Source organism: Giraffa tippelskirchi, chromosome 7, assembly GCF_054371585.1.
Source record: "Giraffa tippelskirchi isolate mGirTip1 chromosome 7, T2T-mGirTip1v1.2.pri, whole genome shotgun sequence".
Classification (NCBI taxonomy): Eukaryota; Metazoa; Chordata; class Mammalia; order Artiodactyla; family Giraffidae; genus Giraffa; species Giraffa tippelskirchi.
In genome coordinates, this window is record NC_137281.1 from 11,492,208 (window position 1) to 11,501,665 (window position 9,458).

Consider the following 9,458-nt stretch of genomic DNA (forward strand, 5'->3'; position numbering starts at 1 on the left):
GGGCTGTAGCCCACCAGGCTCCTCCGTCCAGGGGATTCTCCAGGCAAGCATACTGGAGCGGGTTGCCCTGCCCTCCTCCAGGGCATCTTCCTGACCCAGGAATCAAACCTGCGTCTCCTGTGACTCCTGCACTGCAGGCAGATTCTTTTTTTTTTTTTTTTAATTAAAATCTTTTTTTTTTTAAATTTTATTTATTTGGCCGCACCAGGTCTTCATTGTGGCATGCAGGATCTTTAGTAGCAGCATGTGGGACCTAGTTCCCCGACCAGGGATTGAACCCAGGCCCCCTGCATTGGGAGCTCGGAGTCTTAGCCACTGGGCCACCAGAGAAGTCCCTGCAGGCAGATTCTTTACCGCTGAGCCACCGAGGAAGCCCTATATGACGGGTAAGGGAGTAATATCCAACATATATAAATAGCTCACAGCACTCAGTATCAAAAAAAAAAACAAAACCTAACTGAAAAATAGACGTTTTTGCCAAAGAAGACACACAGATAGCCAACAGGCTTATGAAAAGATGCTCAACATCTTTATCTTTAATCAGAAAAACAGAAATCAAAATCAAAGGGAGATATCACCTCATACTGGTCAGAATGGCCATCATCAAAAATACCATAAATAACAAACGCTGGCAAGAAGGTGGAGAAAATGGAATCCTTGTACGTTGTTGCATGAATACTTAATCACTAAGTCGTGTCCGACTCTTTGTGACCACATGGACTGTAGCCCACCAGGCTCCTCTGTCCAGGGGATTCTCCAGGCAAGCATACTGGAGTGGGTTGCCATTTCCTCCTCCAGGGTATCTTCCTGACCCAGGGATAGAGTCCACGTCTCCTGCATTGGCAGGTGGATTCTTTACCACCAAGCCACCTAGTAAGCTCCTCATAATAAGTAGAGTATAATCTATACATATATCAAATCACTAAGTTGTACACCTGAGTCTAATTTAATATTATAAATAAACTATACCTCAATAAAAAAGAAAGAAAGAGAAGAAAGGAAGGAAACAGGATACTTAAAAACAAACAAACAAAAACAATTAAATGCCTGCCTTCCTGGAAGTTGTGTGTGTTCTGTTGCTCAGTCGTGTCTGACTCCGTGCGACTCCATGGACTGTAGCCCAGCAGGCTCCTCTGTCCGTGAGATTTCCCAGGGATACCAGCGCTATTTACTCCTTGACGATAAGAACTCCTTCCCAGGCGCCAAGGCCGTACTAACTCCGCTGACCTGTTTTTATTTGAAATCTTGAAGGAACGTACTCCTGACATGTCTGATGGACTTTCTTCTGACAAGATACAAGCTGTGCTGAAAACCAAGCTTCTCCCGAGCAATTCCTCAGAGCTGTCTAGTCTCCTAGGCTGCAATCCTCACTTTGGCTCAAAAAACAACAACAACAAAAAAACTCTTTTCTCTTCTTATTATAGATTGGGTATTGATTATTTCCATAAACACGGGTTAACCAAAGTGACACCTTGAGCAAAGAGCAAAGGGGATGGTGGTGAAAATGGGAGTTCTAGGCTACAGAGATGCCATCACAACAGTAAAGGGGGCCACAGCATATAGCGGAGTAAAAAGCAGACTAAGAGAGTGAGAAACTTTGATTAAGATGTACAAAGCTAAGTGCTGAAGTCACGGCTACATCAGGCAAGAAACCTTCTCTCTCTCTGGATGTCAGTCTTTCTTCATCCATAAATCGGGGGAAGGGAGAACTAATTAAATGACTTCTTAGACGGGGGAAGGGGAGAGTAATTTCAAGTTTTAATTACTTAGACTAAACACTTTATAAGCTATCTATAGATAATACAGAAAGCTTAAACAAGGTGAATACGTTACACGATTGATTACAATATATTGGTTTTTTATTTTAGTTATTTATTTCTGGCTGCACTGAGTCTTTGTTGCTTTGTGGAGGCTTTTTCTGGTTATGATGAGCCTGGGCTGACCTTCATTGTGATGTACAGGATTCTCATTGCAGTGACTTGACCCAAAGCATGTGGAATCTTCCCAGACCAGGGATTGAACCTATATCTTTTGGATTGGCAGGTGGATTCTTATCCACTGTGCCACCAGCGAAGTCCAACTAAAATATATTATTGATACTTTGGCTTCCATCTCAACAGCTCCTTCAGTATATGGCAAATTACCCCGATGGCTCAGCAGGTAAGGAACCTACCTGCGACATAGGAGACTCGGGTTCGATCCCTGGGTCAGGAAGATCCCCTGGAAGAGGACATGGCAACCCACTCCAGTATTCTTGCCTGGGAAATCCCACAGACAGAGGAGCCTGGAGGGCTATAGTCCATGGGGTCGCTAAGAGTTGGACACGACTGAGCGACTTCACTTTCACTTTTCCCTTTCATGCATTGGAGAAGGAAATGGCAACCCACTCCAGTATTCTTGCCTGGAGAATCCCAGGGACGGCGGAGCCTGGTGGGCTGCCGTCTGTGGGGTCGCACAGAGTCGGACACGACTGAAGCGACTTAGCAGCAGCAGCAGCAGTGTGTATACTTTAACCCCAAACTCCTAATTTATCCCTTCCCCATTTCCCTTTGGTAACCATAAGTTTGTTTTGTCCATGAGTCTACTTCTGTTTTGTAAATAAGTTCATTTGCATCATTCTTTTCGATTTCACATATAAGTGATATTGTATGATATTTGTCTTTGTCTGACTTACTTCACTTAGTATGATTATTTCTAGGTCCATCCATGATGTTGCCAATGGCATTATTTCATTCTTTTCGTGGCTGAGTAATATTCCATTGTATATATATACCACATCTTCTTAGGTTGCCTCCATGTCTCGGCTATTGTAAACAGTGCCGCTATGAACATTGGGATGCAAGTATCTTTTTGAATTATACTTTCCTCTGGATAAAGGCCCAGGTAAATGACTTCTAAGCTCTATGATTCAGAGTGTGGTCCAATAACCAGCAGGAATGGCATCATTCAAAATCTTATTAAAAATGCAGAATCTCAGGCTTCCCTGGTGGCTCAGTGGTAAAGAATCTGCCTGCCAATGCAGGAGACACAGGTTCGATCCCTGGTCTGGGAAGATTCCACATGCTGCAGAGCAACTAAGTCCATGAACCATAACTATTGAGCTTGTGCTCTAGAACCCGGGAGCCATAATTAGTGAAGCCTGCGTGCCCTAGAGCCCATGCTCTATCACAAGAGAAGCCACTGCAATGAGAAACCCCTGCACTGCAACTCGAGAGTAGTCCCTGCCTGCCACAACTAGAGAAAAGCTCGTGCAGTAACGAAGACCCAGTACAGCCAAAAGTAGATAAACAAATAATTTTTTTAAATGAAGACTCTCAGGCCCCACCAGAAGAATCAGAACTGTATTTGATCAAGATAATCAGGAGATCAATTAGCAGCTTAAAACTTGAGTCACTTCCCTAAAGTACCTGTCACTTTTACAAAGCAATTGTTTGAGACTCACCTCAACTCTGTCACTTAGCAGGAAAAAAAGGGTTCACCAGGTCACTTCACTTGTGCCCTTTTTCTAATCCTAATCAGAGCTCTCAGATTTGCCCACATACCAGAATAGAGAGGAGCCTTTGTAATGGCTCAGACAGTAAGAATCTGCCTGCAATGCAGGAGAAGCGAGTTCGATCCCTGGGTCTGGAATATCCCCTGGAGGAGGGCAGGAAAACCCACTCCAGTATTCTGGCCTGGAGGATCCCCACAGACAGAGGATCCTGGCCTGCTACAGTCCAGGGGATTGCTGAGAGTCACACGACTGAGCAACTAACAGAATAGAGTGGTTGGAAACACAAGTGGGGCAGTGCTTCCACCTTGTGGGCATGAACATGCAGTAAATACACTTGATCTTGACCGTTCTCAGCTACAAAGGAGGCGGGAGGGTTGGCAGAGCGGGTGAAGTCCAAGTCTCAGTGTAGGTAAGAGAATCACAACCACCCACACTGACTGGAAGTGAGAGTCACAGAGACCCGGGTTGACATCATAGAGTAATGTCACTTTTCAAAGGGCAGATTTTATAATACCTAATAAAATGTAGTATTAGTGGAATCCTGAGCTCCAAGCCAAGCTCTACCCTTGGAATTTTCAAGAAACAACAAATCACTGTGACAGTTATTTTCAGGCACCCAGCTCCTGCCTGAACTCTGCCAGTAAACTTATAGTTGTCCAAGGAAACTTACTTTCCTCTGACAGTTCTCATCCTGAGCCAAAATGTGACTGGTGCAGACTCACCACGTCTCCTGTTACTCTCTGTAGGCATGGAAACAAGTCTCAAACCTTTTCACACAACAGACCTTCAAATACTTGTGAAAAACCACCACGCACCCCCTACGTCTTCCCTGAGCCATTTCCAAAATGACGTATTCTGAAGCTCCCCTACACTTTCCGGTCACTTTCTGATGGGCAAGTGAAGTGTGTCAACCAGAGCAGAGACTCAGATACTGGGAGTGTTCCAAGCACAGCTGCAGAGCCGTGGGATGAGCCACGTCCTCATGCTGAGCACTTCCCTTGTATTTAGAAGCCAAATTCCACCTCAGTTCACGCGAGGAGATTGGAGCCTCGACTTGTGCTGCTACCCCAATCATTCCATATCTGCGGACATGTATACCTTTTATTGTTTTATTGTCTGTGCTGGGTCTTCACTGCTGCACGGGCTTTTCTCTAGTTGTGGCGATTGGGGGCTACTCTCTAGTTGCGGGGCACAGGCTTCTCATTGCTGTGGCTTCTCTTGTTGCGGAGCACGGGCCCTGGGGCGCTCCGGCTTCAGTAGTTGCAGCTCAAGGGCTCTGCTGCTGCTGCTGCTAAGCTGCTTCAGTCGTGTCCGACTCTGTGTGACCCCATAGACGGCAGCCCACCAGGGTCCACTGTCCCTGGGATTCTCCAGGCAAGAACACTGGAGTGGATTACCATTTCCTTCTCCAATGCATGAAAGTGAAAAGTGAAAGTGAAGTCTCTCAGTCGTGTCCAACTCTTCGTGACCCCATGGACTGCAGCCTACCAGGCTCCTCCGTCCATGGGATTTTCCAGGCAAGAGTACTGGAGTGGGGTGCCATTGCCTTCTCCGGCGCGAGGGCTCAGGAGTTGTCAATCCTGGATTGTAGAGCGCAGGCTCAGGAGTTGTGGTGCATGGGCTTAGTTGTTCCGCGGCATGTGGGATCTTCCCGGGCCAGGGATAGAACCCGTGTCTCCAGCATTGACGGGCGGATTCTTTTTTTTTTTTAATTTTTACTTTTCACTGGAAGATAATTACTTTCCAATATTGTGATGGTTTCTGCCATACATCACCATGAATCAACCACAGGCAAACACATGTCTCCCTCCCTTTGAAACCTCCCTCCCACCTCCACACCTCTAGGTTATCATTACCATTGAGCCTCCAGGGAAACCCTGTTGTTTTATTTTTAAGAAATATTTAGTGAAATAAGTCAGAAAGAGAAAGACAAATATTGTATATTAACGCATATATATGGAATCTTGAAAGACAGTACCAACAATCCCACGTGCAAGGCAGCAAAGGAGACACAGACGTAAAGAACAGACTTTTGGACTCAGTGGGACAAGGAGTGGGTGGGATGATTTGAGAGAAAAGCTGTGAAACATATACATTACCATATGTAAAACAGATAACCAGCCCGAGTTTGATGTATGAAGCAGGGCACCCAAAGCCGATGCTCTGTGACACCTGGACGGATAGGGTAGGGAGGGAGACGGGAGGGGGTTTCAGAATGGGGGGAACATATGTGTACCTATGGCCGATTCATACTGATGTATGGCAAAAACCATCACAATATTGTAAAGTAATTATCCTCCAATTAAAATAAATAAATAGATTTTTTTTTAAAAGAAATATCTATTAGAGCCTGCGATGCTCTAGAGACACAAGGATGGATCAGACCTGGTCCCTGCCCTTCCAACCCAGCATCAGAGCACTGCAGTCATGTGAGAGACATGTTGATAGAGGTAAACAGAGGCTTCTGGGCACATCTCATCAGCCCCCTGTGAAAATCATCCACTCCTGGTTTTTTAGGCTCTCATTTTCCTCATTTCAATTCAAAGTGAAAAAGAGAGAGAATGCAAGTGTCCCAGATTTTGCAGTCACGGTTCAACCAGACATTTACCTCTGGATAATCCAGAGTATTGGTGGGCCCCCACCACCACACTGGCGCACACAGCAGCCAGGCAGCTGCCCACTAAGGCATTCCGGCAAGTTGGGAAACTGCAGTTCTTCTCTGGCTTGGAGGCGAACTGACTGTGACCTTGAACGAATCACGGAGCAGTTGGACTAACCTTCTACAGGTCCATGTGTGTGGTGAGAGCTCTTCAGAAAAATGTCACACCTTCTTCTTCTAGGAAACCACCACCCAAATACATTAGGGACTCTGATGCTCCCTGACTGTGTGTGCTAAATCGCTTCAGTCCTGTCCAACTCTTTGCAACCCTATGGACCATAGCCCACCAGGCTCCTCTGTCCATAGGATTCTCCAGGCAAGAATCCTGGAGAGGGCTGCTATGCCCTCCTCCTACGTCTCTTGTGTCACTGACTGTGGGTATGAATAAATGAGTCTTCTTAGAGCAACAGGAAGCCTGGATATGATACAGTCAGCAAGCATTTTTGAATGTCTAAGTACACTGTACATGGACAGAGGAGCCTGGCGGGCTACAGTCTATGGGGTCGCAAAGAGTAGGACACGGCTGAGCACACACACGTACACACACTAAGTATACTGAAGAGTGGGGAAACCAAATAACAGTAGAAAATGGTTATTTCTCCCACTTTCCCCTCGCCTCCTTCCTGGAAGGAGGCCTTTGTAAGACACAGAGACTGTGCTTAACATGACTGAAGTCCTCAGGGTGGGCTCTAAGCATGTGTGCTGAGTCGTGTCTGACTCTTTATGACCCGATGGACTGTAGCCCACCAGGCTCCTCTGACCGTGGGGTTTTCCAGGCAAGAATACTGGAGCGGGTTGCCATTGCCTCCTCCAGAGGATCTTCCTGACCCAAAGAGCGAACCTATGTCTCTTGCGCTTCCTGCATTGGCAGGTGGATTCTTTACCACTAGCACCACCTGGGAAGCCCTAAGTGATTGTCTATATTAACAAGAGAAAAGTCTGTCTTGGCAGTGTCTTGCATCAATGCAGCTGAGAGACCCAAAGTCCTCTCCCATGGGAAACAGGACGCGACATCCCTTTTCAAGTCCAGAGAGGGGAAAATCAGATGGAGTGAACCGCCAGAGAGCCAGGACTTGGGGAGACGATGGGGGTGAACAGACTGAGGGGACCTGGAGGAAGGTGTCGGGGGGGCACCCGCCCCTGATTAGCAGCCTTGAGGCGGACTGGAGGAGGACTCGATGGGGAAGTAAAACACCCCCTTAGGCTCCACGTGTGTGCGTGACCTTCTATCAGAAAAATGTTTTACTGATAATGGACTGAAGTTTCACATACTTTCTAACATAACAGGTCTAGATAAAGGCTTACAAAAATATCAGTCAATTCAACAAATATTTGCAGAGCACCCACAAAGTGCCAGGCCCTACATAAGTTTGGGAACGTACAAGTGAACAATTAACAGCCCTGCCTCAAAAATCCCCACCCAGTCAGCTCTGTGCTCCTTCTCGGCCCTGCCCTCCTCCCTGCCTTCCATCAACAGAAACCCTACCCCACCCTCCAGACCCAGCCCAAGTTCCACTGAGCCCCGAGTGTTTTGAGCTACTCACCGTCCACAGTGAACTGCTGCCACTTCTGAAATTTGATTGCACGATATCCTAGGTTTTATGAAGTGGGTGTCATCTCCCTGGTTAGACTTGAGCGTCCCGAGGACAGAGACCATGGTTAGAATTTTCCAGGGAGTAGTGGCTCAGTGGATAAGAATCCGCCTGCCAAAACAAGGGACATGGGATCAATCCCTGGTCCGGGAAGATTCCACATGCCACAGAGTAACCAAGCCAGGGTGCCACAACTAATGAGCCCCTGTGCCTAGAGCCCATGCTCCACAGCAAGAGAAGCCCCCACTCACTGCAACTAGAGAAAGCCTGTGCAAAGCAACAACTCAGGGCAACTATAAGAAAACAAATAACAAACTTTTCAAAAATAACAATTTTCCAGAAAGGAGCCACGTTAGTGCTTTACACATTAGACCAAGCTCAGAAGGCGCCTTCAACTCAAGAACAATCTCCACTGTCCAGTGAAGTGCCAGGCACCTGCCGATGCTTATCAACTTTGTAGCAAAGTCTACAACCAAGTCTCCAACAGGTCCACAGGCGAAAATAATCTGCAACTGACAGTGTAGGAATGAGCAAACAAAAGCCATGCCTGGCCTCTTCCCTCCTCTTGACTAGAACAAAGTCACACCACCTTTTCTCACACCTGCCTGGAGGAACAGGGAGGACTTCCTTGTTAACCTTCCCCTTAGCCCCATAAGGGCTTCCACAATGGCTCAGCAGGTAAAGAATCCGCCTGCAATGCAGGAGACACAGGAGACTCAGGTTCAGCCCCTGGGTCCGGAAGATCCCCTGGAGGAGGAAATGGCAACCTGCTACAGTATTCTTGCCTGGAAAACCACATGGACCGAGAAGCCTGGTGGGTTACAGTCCAAAGTGTTGCAACGAGTCGGACATGACTAAGCACTATTTTCTTTCTTTCAGCCCCACAAACATCTCTCAGCCCTTAAGACTAGCCTCTCTTCTATCTTTGAGCCCAGTTCCTGAAGTTTCTGGAATGAGTCACGTCAGTAAGTGCTGCCCTTCTGGACCCTTGATGTTTGCTCCAAGAAGTATCACCTCTCTCTTTCATCTTGGACTGATTTCAAACAAGATCTCGCACCAGGAGTCCCAGCAGCCTGGGCAGACACTGACCCTACTGTGGCTTTTGCTTCTCAAACTCTCTTGGACCTGAAGCCTCGAGGGTCTTCCGCCAACCCAGGTCCCTCTCCTCTAGGTGGGAGCCATGAGACCACATACCACGAAGTTCCAATACTTTGGCCACCTGATGCAAAAAGCCAACTCATTGGAAAAGGCCCTGATGTTGGGAAAGATTGAAGGCACGGGGAGAAGGGGACGACAGAGGATGAGCTGGTTGGATGGCATCACCGACTCGATGGACATGAGTTTGAGCAAGCTCCAGGAGTTAGTGATGGACAGGGAAGCCTGGCGTGCTGCAGTCCATGGGATCGCAGAGAGTTGGACACAACTGAGCAACTGAACAGCAACGAGGCCACAGCCATCTGCCTGGCCAACAACAAGGAGGCCTGCTTTGACCCAGTGCTCCAGGGCAGTGTTTCGGCAAGGAAGAAGAGCCCCTCCTCCATCCTCTCTGCTTCCCTCCTTACGCGGCCACAGACTTGGAGGACGCTGTCCACAGTGGGGACACGGCGACGTCTGATACTGTGCTGAGGCTGGGAGTGGGGAGGGCAGAGGGGAGACCGGCTGTGTCATCCTCTTTGCCAACCCTTAGCCCTCACTTTTCCTGCCAGACATTAAG

The 9,458-nt window shown here is 47.6% G+C and overlaps 1 protein-coding gene across 3 annotated transcripts in view; it reads right to left on the bottom strand.

Moving 5' to 3' along the window:
* The window catches only part of CD177 (CD177 molecule), a 53,114-nt gene that overhangs the window by 22,148 nt on the left and 21,508 nt on the right, over positions 1-9,458 (bottom strand). Inside the window, exon 1 of one of the 3 annotated variants that reach the window (XM_081516036.1) lies at positions 1,052-1,183. The exons of 1 other annotated variant lie outside the window; for it this stretch is intronic. The gene's annotated coding sequence lies outside the window, so the exon portion shown is untranslated. Of the gene's footprint in view, positions 1-1,051; positions 1,184-9,458 lie in introns of those variants that run through there. One more of the 3 variants, XM_081516039.1, reaches the window with a different exon arrangement.